At 40.4% G+C, this 15,619-nt stretch overlaps 1 protein-coding gene across 1 annotated transcript in view; it reads right to left on the bottom strand.

Moving 5' to 3' along the window:
• The window catches only part of RPS6KB1 (ribosomal protein S6 kinase B1), a 1,830,003-nt gene that overhangs the window by 322,949 nt on the left and 1,491,435 nt on the right, over nt 1–15,619 (bottom strand). The window lies entirely within an intron of this gene.

Genomic DNA, 15,619 nt, shown 5'->3' with positions numbered 1-15,619 from the left:
GGATATATAATTTTGGGTGGTGCTCTATATATTAAAATCAGTTAATGAGTACTTTATGTTTTAGAAAGAGGGAGAAGAATGGGAGGGGGGGTGCCACCTAAGCTTTCCATTCACTGTTTCTTGCTCTATTCTGTTCTTTAGAGCTACTGGCACCTTCTTTGGAATATGTACCATTAGCACAGGGCCAGGTTAAAATGAATGTGATATTGTCCTGACAAGCTTCCTATGTCTGTTAATAAATAAGCATAGTTGAAAAGAACAAATAGAACAATACCGCCAGATAAAGCACTCTTAATTAAAGTCCAAATAAACTGAATAGAAAATAATAATAAAGAGTGCACCATGTAAAGCCAAGCTGAATAAAACTCCGAAAATCTTCAAATAAAAACGATAATCCACATTTTATTGCAAAACAGACATCAGAGACTGCAGTAGTATGAGCGCTTTCGCATTGCTTCTCAATGCTTCATCAGATATAAATGCAGTATAAAACCCCCCTCCCTTTATACACAAAACACATAATGACATCACAACATTCATTAAAATAATTGAAGCAATATAACTTAATAAATAAATAATTAATTGTTATTAGTGCTTTAGAGGCCTGGATGTTAAGAAAGGCTTGATAGATAGCTTTTCATTGAGCCCAAATCTATGGGCTTGTAATTTCATCATCCACTTGCTCTCCCTTTCCTCTATTCTATTTTTTGAATTGCCCAGTCTTTTTCCTATGTTGACCAATTCTAAAACTTGAAAACTAAAACTGTGTGTGTTTCCTAATTCTGCTATATGTTTCGCGAGAGCATTAGCAATGTTACTTTTGCTGATAGCATAGACATGCTCTCTGATACGCTCTCGTAGCGACCTAGTTGTCATACCCACATAGAACTTCATGCAAACATTGCACGTTGCTACATATACTAAATTCATAGATTTGCAGGTAGCATGATGTTTGAATAAGTGTCTCTTGTTGGTTACAGGATGTATAAAGGTATCAGTGGTGGATACATGTTTGCATTGATTGCAAGTGTAACAGGGAGAGGTACCTATTTTGTGACTCTGAGGTGCATTAGAATGACGTCGATCATAGCATAACAACCTGTTTAATGAGGGCATGTTCCTATATGCCACTCTAGGTCTTGTATCAACTATAGAACTAATCGTATCGTCAGCCATTAGGATGCTCCAGTGCTTCCTAAATACATTTAAAATATTATTGTTTCTATTGGTAAAAGGAATGACAATCCTACTGTAGTTGTCACTGATTCTGCTTTTAAAGGGGTGAGAGTATCTATGTGTTCTGTTGATCAAAGGTGCTCCATCAGAATGTCTATGTGAATCACCCAATGAAATGGCTTCAGATACTTGTCTTTTATTATAGCCTCTAGATAAAAAGTTCTTAGTGAGGTTCTGTTTATGTTTATCATAAGCTGTTATCTGGGATGTTAATTTGGAGACTCTAACCATTTGATTGGTAATGATGTTGTTGTATATATGCTTAGGATGCATACTCTCTCGATGTAGTAAGTTATTTCTCCAACAATCCTTTCTGTAGAGTTCAGTATCAAAACCCTGATCGGTGTTAATTACTTTAACATCCAAAAAATCAATGGTATCAAAAGAATAAGTGCATTCAAAACTAAGGAAATCTGTGGTGTTATTGAGATATGCTACGAAAGTTAAAAGTTGTTCAACAGTTCCCCTCCACAACAAAAACACATTGTCTACAAATCTGTTATAGAATACAAGATGGTCAACAAAAAGTGAATCTTCATTCAAAACAAAGCAGTTCTCCCAATGTGCCAACACCAAATTAGCATAGGCGTTGGCAGAGGGGGTGTCCATTGCTACCCCTTTAGTTTGTAAAAAATAATTATCTTGGTAGCAAAGGACATTGTTCTCTAAAACAATCTCCAAAAGTGACATATACCTATAAATTACTCGTTCAGACAGTCTATGTTGCACCAACATAGCCCTAACAAAATCCATCCCAGTTGTATTCGGGATGGAAGTGAAAAGGGACTTCACATCTAATATAACCAACAGATCATTTCTGCAAAAAACAGATGAATGACCATGATTGGCTAGTTTCTCAAGAAAGTCCATAGTGTCCCTTAAAACATGTTTAACCTCAATGAGTATAGGTTTCAATGCCTTGTCAAGATATATAGAAGAAGGTTCAGTCAACCAACCACGGCTGGACACTATGGGTCGCATAGGTGGATCTATTTTACTTTTGTGGATCTTGGGTAGGCCCCTAAAGGAGGGCACCAAGGGTTTATCTACCAACAAATATGTATATAAGTCATTATCAATGATTTCTGTTAGCATCAGATCATATAGGCTGGCATGAACGTCTTTAATCAGATTGTTGAGCTTAAAGTTAGATAAAGGTAAATAGGTCTCAACATCATTAAGCATGTTCTCCATTTTATTACAATAGTGAGAGCTGTCCATAATGACAACGGCACCACCTTTATCGGCTTGCCTTACTACGATGGTTTCATTATTCTTTAACCTATGGAGCTTTCCTCTCATTAGTTGTTAAATTAAAGAATTCACATTTGGTGTCATTGTTATAAAGTTCAAATAGGTCCCTTTCTACTGCTTGCTCAAAAGCATCTAACAATGGGTGCTGTTGGGGAATGAAGGTGGAAGGCTTTTTAAATGTAAAACAATTGCTGTCAATTTTTGTTCCTTCCTGTCCATAAAGCATCTTAAGAGCTATGTTCCTAGTGAACATTTTAACATCTGCAATAATGTCAGTAATGTCACTACAATCAGATGGAATAAATCCCAATCCTCTGTTTAGAACTGACAATTCATTGTTGTCTAAAACATAGTTAGAAACATTAACCACTAAGCAATCATCTATATCAGCATTAATAGATAGTCCAATCAGGTCTTCGGTTTTGGTACCTTTTTGTTGTGTATAAAATTGTCCTCTGTGTTCTTCCTTTTCACAGCTCTGCCCTGTGGGGACCAAGTTCTTCTCTCGAAAGGTCTGAACGGCAGAGGAAAAGAAGGCGAGCCGTCGCCCAAGGCAAAGAGCTCATCTTCCGACTGGATCACAAAAGGATCAAGAGTAATTTGCTTTCTGCGCACATCTTGGTTCTTAGAGCATGGAGTATTAGTTGCGACATCTGTGGAACTATCAGTGATAGGGTCAGCATGAATCTGTGCTTCCACAACTAGTGAATTAGATTTAGGAGCCACCACGGAGCCATGTGCATCTAAAACCTGAGCGTCTTTGCTACCGAAGGCACTGGCAACTAAAGATGACGTCATCACAAGTGAGTTGACTGTATCGGCTGATTGAGATTGATTGAAATCAAGAAAATCTCTTTCAAGTTTTCTTTTCTTATCCTGAACACGTTTGGTGATTCCGACCCAGAACTCTTAGCCCGATGGCAAAAGTTGAATTTGGAAACTAGCTTCACCTACATCACAATTCTAATCGAACATTATGAAAAAATTATCTGTGAGTTAAAAAATGACATTAAGCTAATACAAAGCGAAGTAGTTAGGCTGCTACATGCTGATGGCTTGAACACGCTGTTCAATGACTTAAAATTTATGCTTTCCTCTTTGGACATTAAATGTGTTCAGGATAAGAAAAGAAAACTTGAAAGAGATTTTCTTGATTTCAATCAATCTCAAGTTTTCTCATGGCCCAGAGATGTTAATTCTTCACGAAGTGATCGTTCTGTTAGTTTATCAAACAAACGGGTAAGCCACAATCAGCCAATACAGTCAACTCACTTGTGATGACGTCATCTTTAGTTGCCAGTGCCTTCGGTAGCAAAGACGCTCAGGTTTTAGATGCACATGGCTCCGTGGTGGCTCCTAAATCTAATTCACTAGTTGTGGAAGCACAGATTCATGCTGACCCTATCACTGATAGTTCCACAGATGTCGCAACTAATACTCCATGCTCTAAGAACCAAGATGTGCGCAGAAAGCAAATTACTCTTGATCCTTTTGTGATCCAGTCAGAAGATGAGCTCTTTGCCTTGGGCGACAGCTCGCCTTCTTTTCCTCTGCCGTTCAGACCTTTCGAGAGAAGAACTTGGTCCCCACAGGGCAGAGCTGTGAAAAGGAAGAACACAGAGGACAATTTTATACACAACAAAAAGGTACCAAAACCGAAGACCTGATTGGACTATCTATTAATGCTGATATAGATGATTGCTTAGTGGTTAATGTTTCTAACTATGTTTTAGACAACGATGAATTGTCAGTTCTAAACAGAGGATTGGGATTTATTCCATCTGATTGTAGTGACATTACTGACATTATTGCAGATGTTAAAATGTTCACTAGGAACATAGCTCTTAAGATGCTTTATGGACAGGAAGGAACAAAAATTGACAGCAATTGTTTTACATTTAAAAAGCCTTCCACCTTCATTCCCCAACAGCACCCATTGTTAGATGCTTTTGAGCAAGCAGTAGAAAGGGACCTATTTGAACTTTATAACAATGACACCAAATGTGAATTCTTTAATTTAACAACTAATGAGAGGAAAGCTCTCCATAGGTTAAAGAATAATGAAACCATCGTAGTAAGGCAAGCCGATAAAGGTGGTGCCGTTGTCATTATGGACAGCTCTCACTATTGTAATAAAATGGAGAACATGCTTAATGATGTTGAGACCTATTTACCTTTATCTAACTTTAAGCTCAACAATCTGATTAAAGACGTTCATGCCAGCCTATATGATCTGATGCTAACAGAAATCATTGATAATGACTTATATACATATTTGTTGGTAGATAAACCCTTGGTGCCCTCCTTTAGGGGCCTACCCAAGATCCACAAAAGTAAAATAGATCCACCTATGCGACCCATAGTGTCCAGCCGTGGTTGGTTGACTGAACCTTCTTCTATATATCTTGACAAGGCATTGAAACCTATACTCATTGAGGTTAAACATGTTTTAAGGGACACCATGGACTTTCTTGAGAAACTAGCCAATCATGGTCATTCATCTGTTTTTTGCAGAAATGATCTGTTGGTTATATTAGATGTGAAGTCCCTTTTCACTTCCATCCCGAATACAACTGGGATGGATTTTGTTAGGGCTATGTTGGTGCAACATAGACTGTCTGAACGAGTAATTTATAGGTATATGTCACTTTTGGAGATTGTTTTAGAGAACAATGTCCTTTGCTGCCAAGATAATTATTTTTTACAAACTAAAGGGGTAGCAATGGGCACCCCCTGTGCCAACGCCTATGCTAATTTGGTGTTGGCACATTGGGAGAACTGCTTTGTTTTGAATGAAGATTCACTTTTTGTTGACCATCTTGTATTCTATAACAGATTTGTAGACGATGTGTTTTTGTTGTGGAGGGGAACTGTTGAACAACTTTTAACTTTCGTAGCATATCTCAATAACACCACAGATTTCCCTAGTTTTGAATGCACTTATTCTTTTGATACCATTGATTTTTTGGATGTTAAAGTAATTAACACCGATCAGGGTTTTGATGCTGAACTCTACAGAAAGGATTGTTGGAGAAATAACTTACTACATCGAGAGAGTATGCATCCTAAGCATATATACAACAACATCATTACCAATCAAATGGTTAGAGTCTCCAAATTAACATCCCAGATAACAGCTTATGATAAACATAAACAGAACCTCACTAAGAACTTTTTATCTAGAGGCTATAATAAAAGACAAGTATCTGAAGCCATTTCATTGGGTGATTCACATAGACATTCTGATGGAGCACCTTTGATCAACAGAACACATAGATACTCTCACCCCTTTAAAAGCAGAATCAGTGACAACTACAGTAGGATTGTCATTCCTTTTACCAATAGAAACAATAATATTTTAAATGTATTTAGGAAGCACTGGAGCATCCTAATGGCTGACGATACGATTAGTTCTATAGTTGATACAAGACCTAGAGTGGCATATAGGAACATGCCCTCATTAAACAGGTTGTTATGCTATGATCGACGTCATTCTAATGCACCTCAGAGTCACAAAATAGGTACCTCTCCCTGTTACACTTGCAATCAATGCAAACATGTATCCACCACTGATACCTTTATACATCCTGTAACCAACAAGAGACACTTATTCAAACATCATGCTACCTGCAAATCTATGAATTTAGTATATGTAGCAACGTGCAATGTTTGCATGAAGTTCTATGTGGGTATGACAACTAGGTCGCTACGAGAGCGTATCAGAGAGCATGTCTATGCTATCAGCAAAAGTAACATTGCTAATGCTCTCGCGAAACATATAGCAGAATTAGGAAACACACACAGTTTTAGTTTTCAAATTTTAGAATTGGTCAACATAGGAAAAAGACTGAGCAATTCAAAAAATAGAATAGAGGAAAGGGAGAGCAAGTGGATAATGAAATTACAAGCCCATAGATTTGGGCTCAATGAAAAGCTATCTATCAAGCCTTTCTTAACATCCAGGCCTCTAACAATTAATTATTTATTTATTAAGTTATATTGCTTCAATTATTTTAATGAATGTTGTGATGTCATTATGTGTTTTGTGTATAAAGGGAGGGGGGTTTTATACTGCATTTATATCTGATGAAGCGTTGAGAAGCAACGCGAAAGCACTCATACTACTGCAGTCTCTGATGTCTGTTTTCCAATAAAATGTGGATTATCGTTTTTATTTGAAGATTTTCTGAGTTTTATTCAGCTTGGCTTTACATGGTGCACTCTTTATAGTTGAAAAGAATATCACTTGCATGGTTTTACTAAATATTCACCATATATTCAACTTTAAGATGGTTTCTGTACATATGTAATTTGACTTCACACTATGTATTTGTTTTAATATCCCTTACTCCTCACAATACAAAACGAGCCATAATTTTTTGAAAAAAGGTTCTTAATTTTATATTTCTTTTAGCAGTTTCAGACCGAAATGGCTCCAGCGTCTGGTCAGAATATGCTGACAGTACATACAAAGCCTTCTTTTGTTTGACTTAACACCAAAGTTGTACAAATACCTTTAGACAAAATATCATACACTGCACCTGTGTCTACTTCAAATTCAACATCTTGCTTAAGTCTCAGCTGTAATTACCATCAGTTTTGCTTGCACCCATCTCCATGTTTTTGATACATTTTCAGGCTGAATTGTAGAGGCACTTTTCTTTCAAAAGCACTAACCATAACTGTTGAAATTGCCTAGTTGCATATTTGTGTTCAAAATCCAGACTCACTTCAAAAAAAAAATTATATCACTTTTAAAATGCCCCTTTTAGGAGAAGCTACAAGATTTACTGGAAGTAGGGCAGCTCAGCTTTTATTTATTCATGTCAGGGCTACTTTTTCATTCTGTTAATAGAGTACAACGTCACACCACTCTTTCTTGGATCCACTACTGTTACTCAGCATAATGACAATTTCTCATTTTAACTTTTTTTGGTTAAATCAAATCTATCTTAATCTTATTTCCTCAATTCTGTTTTAATTATGTACTAGTCCACTTGGCTTATAAACATCCACAACTTTTGATAAGGCTAGATCTGCTTCTTTTAACAGGCACCCCTTGCTTTGTCAACTGCATAACCACAACCCAGTCTCTTTCTTATTAAGAAATTAAACAACTCAGCAAATTCACCATCCAAACATCTCAAACTGTAAGCGCAAGAAATATGAACAAAGCCAGAAAAAATTGGGGGGGGGGGTTAAAAAATAGGTACAGATTTTAAATATTGCTCCAATAAACTTAGAAAGTTTCTAACAGAGGTTTTGCATTTTTGTGTATTTTTTGAAGGATATGAAGTCTGAAACTGAAATGTCTATCATTACTTAGTGACTTCAATCCTCAGTGATTTACCAGAAAAAAAAACACATTTTATGAGGAACAGACGGAAAATAAGAGGTAGAAATCTGGACAGTTCAGAGGTATGTCAACATCTTTGGTGTTAGTCTTGAGCTAAGTGACATAAGCATCTATGGTCTCTGTAACATCCTGTGCATCCTTGTGACGAATAAATGAAGTCTAAATCCTTAGCTCTATCACAGTAATTCCTGAAAATCCCCATAGAAGAACATTTTGCAGTTATTATAACAATAAATGTGTGTTGTCTGAGTCTGTCCTTCCTCAAAGGATGGGACTTCAGATCAGACTTCAGCCACTCAAGACTCTAGGGGCTAAAGCTCAAGCTCCTCTCCTTACCCATAATGCCCATCTATCCCAGACATTACCTCGGGTTGAGTTTGCCTGCAACCCCTTGACAGAGGAAAACACACTGACAGATCTCAAACCGTAAAACAAAAAAGACCTGTGAAGAAATACTGCTCTGGAGCTAAAACAGTATAAGACATTGCTCATGGGGCAGACCATACTGTCATACCAGAAACCAAAGAAATTACCTTCCACAGAGTGGAAGGGGAAAGATGACAGGAAAATGAGGAAGGACAGAAGTAAGCACAGATCTACCGTTACAAGTACATAACTTTCATTATCCGGTGCGGTCTTCCATCCAAGCCTCAACTGATGGAACAGAGTCCCCAGCAACATAGCCCTTGAGGTGGTCTAATGAAAGGATTTCTGGAGGACTGATGAACCAAAAGCTGTCCTATTCCTGGATAGCAAATCTATGTTATAATAAGAAATAAATGTGTGAACACTGAACCAAGTGGCAGTCACACAAATATTATCAACTGAGGCTCTAGAAAAGGACAAGGAAGTTGAGAGAGACCTAGCCGAATGATCTCTAAAAAAAATGGGAGATACAGTTGGATAACCATATAGGCTAAGGATACTTTTGAAACTCCTTGGCCTATCTTGGATTTAGTAAAGGAAATGTCTGTCTTCCTAAATGATTTAGTACGATGAAGGTAAAAATGAAGTTGGTGATGTACATCCAGCAAGTAAAGCATACATTTTCCTTTATTAGAAAAAATTTAAAGAAAAACTGGTAGATTGATGTGTTGGTTCAGTGAAGGTCTCAGCAGCTGTCTTGGGGACAAAAGATGGCTTGGTTCACAGAGATACCTTATCCCTGTGGAAAATGATATAAAGAAGTTTGCAACTGCAGTTCTGATACCCTTCATGCTGAAATTATTGCCACCAGAAAAATTGTTTTCCAAGTCAAACATCTGATGTCCACTCTGGCAGCAGGTTCAAAGGGGGGGGGGGGTCTAAAAAGAAGGCATTCCTCAGAAAAGCTTTGGCTAATTTGAGAGAAGCTAAGTTAGCCTGATTTTCTCCAACATGAAAATATGAATAGCTGCTAACTGGCCCAACACAGAAAATAGATGTTACAAAGTCTAAGACTGCAGGGAGAGGGGCCAAAAAATAATCCATATTCCTTTGAAAGGCCCAAATAGGAAATCTCTTCCACTTGCTTTGTAAACTTTCCGGTAGATGGTCTCTGGGAAGATGTAAGAATGTGGATTACTGGGAAAGACAGCCTGGACTGACTAGCCATCACTGGAAGTGAAAAAAAGTAGTTGACCTGAGGGCCTGAATGTCCAGATGAGGCATTCCAAATGGGTGAGAGAGAAGGCCTGTGGATTGGAACCCAGCATTCAGGGAGGGTGCACCAAATAAGGCCAGAGTAAGGGAAATCATGCCTGTTGAAGCCAGAAAGGTACAACACGGATGACTGAGAACCTCCTCTCTGATGCCTTCTGTAGGAACAAAGGAATCAGAGGAGTGGGGGGGGGGGCACAGAGAAGAGGGGGGTGCCAAACTTGCACCAGAGCCTCTCTCGGGGACTCCCCCTTTGGGGGAACAGGGCAAAGAACTTGCTACATTTGGTGCTGTGAGGACAGGCAAAAAGACTGCACAATGGTTGGCCGTACTGATGAAACATCTGTTCACCACCCGTAGATCTGCTCAACCTGCCGCCAGAACACTGGACTTCCCTGATAAATGCCTTGCTACAGGAAGTGAGGAGAAGATATCACCCACTGCTACACAAGCATTTTCTCAACTGAACGGGTAGGAAAGTGTTCCCCCTTGTATGTTGATGTACCAGACTATCAAAATGCTGTTCGTCTGGATACAAATCTTCCTTAAAAAAAAAGGATGATCTAGAAGGTCTCCAATGCCAGGAGAACTCCTGCATCTCTAGAACACTGATGTGAAGACTGGCCTTGGAAAGTGGCAACATATCTTCAACCATCTTTCCTATGTAATGCCCCCCCCCCCAATAGCTGGAAGGCATCCGTGGCCTGTGCGGTCCCCACTCTGGGCCAGTAATCAAGGAGCCTGAATCCTCACCAGTGACACTGGAGAGGGACGTTCACTTGGAATACAAATGGATACACTTAGTATTTCCAGATGCAGACCCCTCTGCATCAAGCACAATTTCCCTTAAGAGCATACAGGAAACACACTCAGTCTGGGGTCTGGATTTCCCTGTTTTCCTCCAGGTCCCCAATAAGACTCCCCACTGGTACAGCTGTAGGGTTAGGTCCTCAGCAGACTGTCCAAGTCAAGTCCTCCTGCACCTTCTGTGAAACCAGTGTTTCGTGTCCCTGCCCCAAGTAACTGACACACACACACACACACACACACACACACACACACACACACACACACACACACACACACACACACACACACACAGATTTAATTTTCTCACACACAAACACGAAATGCTGGCACAGATTTACTAGCTATGCCATCTTCAGTCTGGACTGTAAGGTAAGTTTCACTGTCACCAGTCAGTTACTACAAGGGTCTTAAAAGGGTATCTAGTTATACTGAGTGAGGTTAATATTACTACAAATGGTAATATTGACCAAACAGCCAGGCTTTCAGGAGTGGCCTGAGTTATCACCAAATATGTGCAAATATTCTCAAAACTTAAATATTTTCTAACAAGGTCCGGTCACAATGAAAAGTTTAAATATATTTAATAATAAATAATAAAAGGACATGAAAATACCAAATATCTATTTACGGTAAACACCAGAGTTTCATTCACAGGAGGTATTAAAAATAACACTGATGGAAAGTTTCACACAGTTATAGAAAAACAGTATTTAACTAGTCTCATTATCTATTCCTGACTGACTACAAGAATTACTGCTCCTACTTACTGAACAGAGCAAGGCAAGATGGGTGAGTGGTCCTTGTTGTCAGATCTAAGACAGAATACAGACTGCTGCAGAGACTTCAGTCTCCTCTAATATTAAAACATTATTTCTGTAAAGAATGACATCACATACATCTGGTCACCTGACTTCTGGTACCCATGCAACACTCAATGCCAGAAGCTGTCGGGGTTTAGCACTTGCGTGTTACCCATACACAAAGATAGAGCACTGCTCAGATGTGGTGCAGCTGCTGGAATTGATAAAACCATAAAACCATTTCACTCTTCCTTCAGGAGCTACAACCTATTGTCTAATACAGACATTGTGTCTCTGGCTCTCTCTAAAACTGTGGGATAACATCTTTATAGCTTAACCCATAAAAGTAATTTAATTTCAAGCATATTTTTCAAAGTCAGTTGGATTAACCTCTTCCCTTCTAGTATATGATGTTAAAACATATACATTTAATTCAATTACAATAATAAAAGGTGCATTTCTTTTCCTTCCAGCAGGGGGCACTGCTGATACATTTTACTACAGGCAAACCTCACAAATACATTTCCAGAACAGGCATCTGTACAAATCAGTTTGATATGCAAATGACATATAATTATTTATAAAATTCCAGCTGGTTGTGCTGGCATGTTACACATCCACTGCCTCACTTCTCTTGGCATGGCTGGCAGTACCTCCTATCATCATATCTCTTCCCCTTTGAAGACTCAAGTTAGTTTTTCAAGTGTCCCTTGAGAAACGCTGGTTGAGAGGAATGAGCCTGGGAATACACTATCCCATACCCTGTCTTGAGATCACATCTGCCTTGTCATTGCTGACCCCACTACAGTGCTACACTGTCATATCATATGCCTGCAACTCTAGGCTCTACCAAAGTAACTTGATATTTTGTTCACTGGCTCGCTGTAGCCATAGATCCTCCTCAGACTCCTCCTGCTTCCTACAGCAACTACTTAGCACCAGGGGCTCCCTATCATGGTAAGGTTTCATCACATTAACATGGTACAAATTTTGCCCCTACTTCCTGCCTAGGAGTTCTACCAAGTAGTTAACATCACTGATCTTCCTTACCACTTTGAAGGGTCTCTCCCCAAGCTGCCTGCAGTATATTGTGCGTGACAGAAATGAAAACCATCACCTGCTGCCCTACAGCAAACTCTGTGGCTTGAGCATTCCTGTTATACCACAACCTTTTTCTGCTGTTATGCACCAGCCAGGTTCTCCTGGGCCAAGCTCATGAGCTCCCTACGTCTTATCCTGAGATTTAGGACATATGCCACTGTAGACTAACTGTGAGATTCACACTCACCCTCCCACTCATCACGAATCAGAACTAACGGTCTCCTCACCCTATGCCCATACAGCAACTTAAAGGGCAAAAAACCTGTGGATTTCTGGGGTACCTCTCTGTAAGCAAACAGCAGATGGGCAATATTTGTCCCACTCTCAAACTGGTCTTCAAATGCCCATAGCATGGTCTTTAGTGTAGAGTTTAACCTCTCCACACGACTATTATTCTGGGGATGGTAGGAGGCATTTTTTTAAGTGCTTCACTCCACAGTGCTTCCACAGACAAGCCAGCAGGTCTGACAAGAAACTGGCACCTCTGTCGGTCAGTATTTCCCTTGGGAAACCTATCCTGCTGAAAATATCTAACAAAGCATTTGCCACCTTCTCTGCCTCAATGGAGAACAGAGCCAATACCTCAGGGTATCTAATAGCATCATCTACTACCACCAGGATATACTTTTCCCTGTGGAGCTTGGGGTACTCAGCGGCCCCACAGTCTCTATAGCTACCCTCTAAAACGGCTCCTCAATCACAGGCAAAGGTATCAAAGGAGCTTTGACCTTTTCTCCTGTTTTGCCTACTTTTTGGCACCGCTCACAGGTCCTGCAGTACACGGTTACATCCCTTGCAATCCCAGGCCAATAAATGTTCTGCAAAATATGTCTCTTGGTACGCTTTATGCCCATATGACCTGCAAAAAAAGAAGTTATGTCTTACCATAATGTTCCATCTGTGTTGTAGATCTTTATTCATTCATTACTGACAGGTCTTCGGTTCTGAGAGCCGTTACCCAAGCTCGTGCCAGCCAAAAACTCTCAGCTAAGACCAACCCATAATGCCCCTCTCATAGTTTCTTCAGATCAAATTTGCCCACCCTTATATTATAGAGATAATAAAAGAGAGAGTAGGAGGCTCTGTCTGAGCAAATACCTTAACTAGGAAATCCTAAAATCCACCAGGAGTCCAGGCAGGGGGAAGGAAGGCGGGAAGTAATGAATGAATAAAGATCTACAACACAGATGGAACTATGGTAATACATAACTTCTTTATCTGATACTGTAAGTCTTTATTCATTCCTTACTGATAGGACCGAGTCCCCAGCTACTTGAGTCCTGGGTGGCCCTACAGAAGGATATTCTTAAGCACCATAGAACCAAAAGATGCTCGCCCCCTGGAGGCCAAATCCAATTTGTCATGAGTGATAAAGGTATGAGGTCTTGCCCAAGTGGCTGCTGCGCAGATATCATCCATAGAAGCTCTGGAATGAAAAGCCACAGAAGTAGCCATTGATGTAGTGGAATGAGCCTTTACTATGGAAGGTAAAGACAGTTTATTCTGATGGGAGATAAAGGTAATGATGTTTCTAAGCCAGGAAGATACAGTCACCTTAGAGACAGGTTTACCTAGTCTGGGTCCCGCAAAGGCCACAAATAAGTGATTCATTTTTTTCTGAAACAAGTAGTTCTGTCCAAGTAAAAACGAAGTTGCCTATGAACATCAAGGGTATGCAAAAGATATTACCCTCTATTTGAATGTTGAGGGAAGAAAACTGGCAGGTCAATAGATTGGTTAATTGAAAACCCAGAAATGACCTTGGGCAAGAAGGATGGGTCAGACATAGGGACACACTTTCCGTGTGGAAAATCAAGTAAGGTTTCTTGACACTCAAGGCCTGCAACTCAAATACTCTTCTCACTGAGGTAAGGGCTACTAGATACTTAGTCTTCCAAGACAAAAATGTTATATCACATGAATTAGAAGGTTCGAAAGGAGGGCTTGTCAACGACTGAAGCACCAAAGTCAGGTGCCAAGGCTCTATGGGGGGGCTTGACAGGAGGTTTAACATGTAATATTCCTTTCAAGAAGGTTTTGCACAGACGGTGTTACATAACAGAAGAATTGTCAAATCCATTGTGAAAATTTGTGATAGCTGCTAAATGTACAGTAATTGTCGATGCTGAAGCTCCCGCACGTAGAAGGGTAGTCAGGTATTGTAGGATCTTCTGAATAGGCTTACAGAAAGGGTCTATGTCATTATCTTTGGCCCATGTAGAGAACCTAGCCCACTTACTAGAATAAATTTTCCTGGTGGAAGGTTTGTGTGAAGCCAGAAGAATCTCACGGACAGGAGATGAAATATCAGGTAGCCTGGCAATCACTGGAAGTGGAGAAACCAAGCTGTGAGCTTGAGGCTGTGGCGATCAGGGTGAATCAGTCCCTGAGGGGTGAGATAGCAGACTTTGGGCTTGATCCAGGATCCATGGGCTGTGAATCAGATGAGGCCACTGGAAAGGGAACCAGACTTGACGGGGCCAATAAGGGGTAATGATAATCACTTTGCTTCTCAACCTTTGAGCTTTCTGGAGGAATTTTGGGATGAGGGGAAATGGGGGAAAGGCATACAGCAGACCCGGGGGCCAATCTTGCATCACAGCATCCATCGGTGACTCCCCCTGAAGGGGGATCAGGGCAAAGTAGCTTCTGCATTTGTTGTTTAGAGGGGAAGCAAACAGGTCGCAGCAAGGCCTGCCCCAACGGCAGAAGATCTGATTCGCTATTATAAGACTGAGGGACCACTCGTGAGGCATCAGGATGTTCCTGCTCAGATTGTCCGCAATAAGATTGGAACTCCTGGAAATGTGTGCTGCTATAAGAAAGCGGTTGGATGCTATTGTCCAGTGCCAAATTCTCATGGCTTCCCGACACAGGGGGTAAGACCTGGTTCCGCCTCGTTTGTTTATATACCAGACGACTGACATGTTGTTCGACTGAATTGCAATGGTCCCGGAAGGGAGGGATGTATGGAACGCTTGCAACGCTAAGAGAACTGCCCTCAATTCCAGGACATTTATGTGCAAATTGGCCTCCATGGAGGACCAGGCGCCTTGGACTGTCTTTCACTGGAAATGTCCCCCCCCCAGCAGGGAAGTGTCCGTGGTCACAGTGACCCTGGGCTGGGGAAGGCAGAGTGGTCGATACCAAAGATTTAATTCTGGCTTCATCCACCAAAGCATTTCTTTCTTGCAAAGATTTGTAAGGCATATCAAGTGGTCGAGAGGATGGGTTAAGATCGACCCATTTTGATGAAAGGATCCACTGTACTAGTCTCATGTGCAACCTTGCCAGTGGAACTAAGGTATTGGTTGCTGCCATAGAACCCAGAAGTTGTAGTACAATGTGTGCTGGTACAAAAGTTGGTTGGAGGACTTGAACCTGGCTTCTTATTTTTGAGAGCCTGTGAGGAGGAAGGGAAGCT

Source organism: Protopterus annectens, chromosome 13.part0, assembly GCF_019279795.1.
Source record: "Protopterus annectens isolate FY-2018-M chromosome 13.part0, PAN1.0, whole genome shotgun sequence".
Classification (NCBI taxonomy): domain Eukaryota; kingdom Metazoa; phylum Chordata; order Ceratodontiformes; family Protopteridae; genus Protopterus; species Protopterus annectens.
Note: the sequence above shows the minus strand (reverse complement) of the source record. Positions and strands in the feature narration are given on the sequence as shown.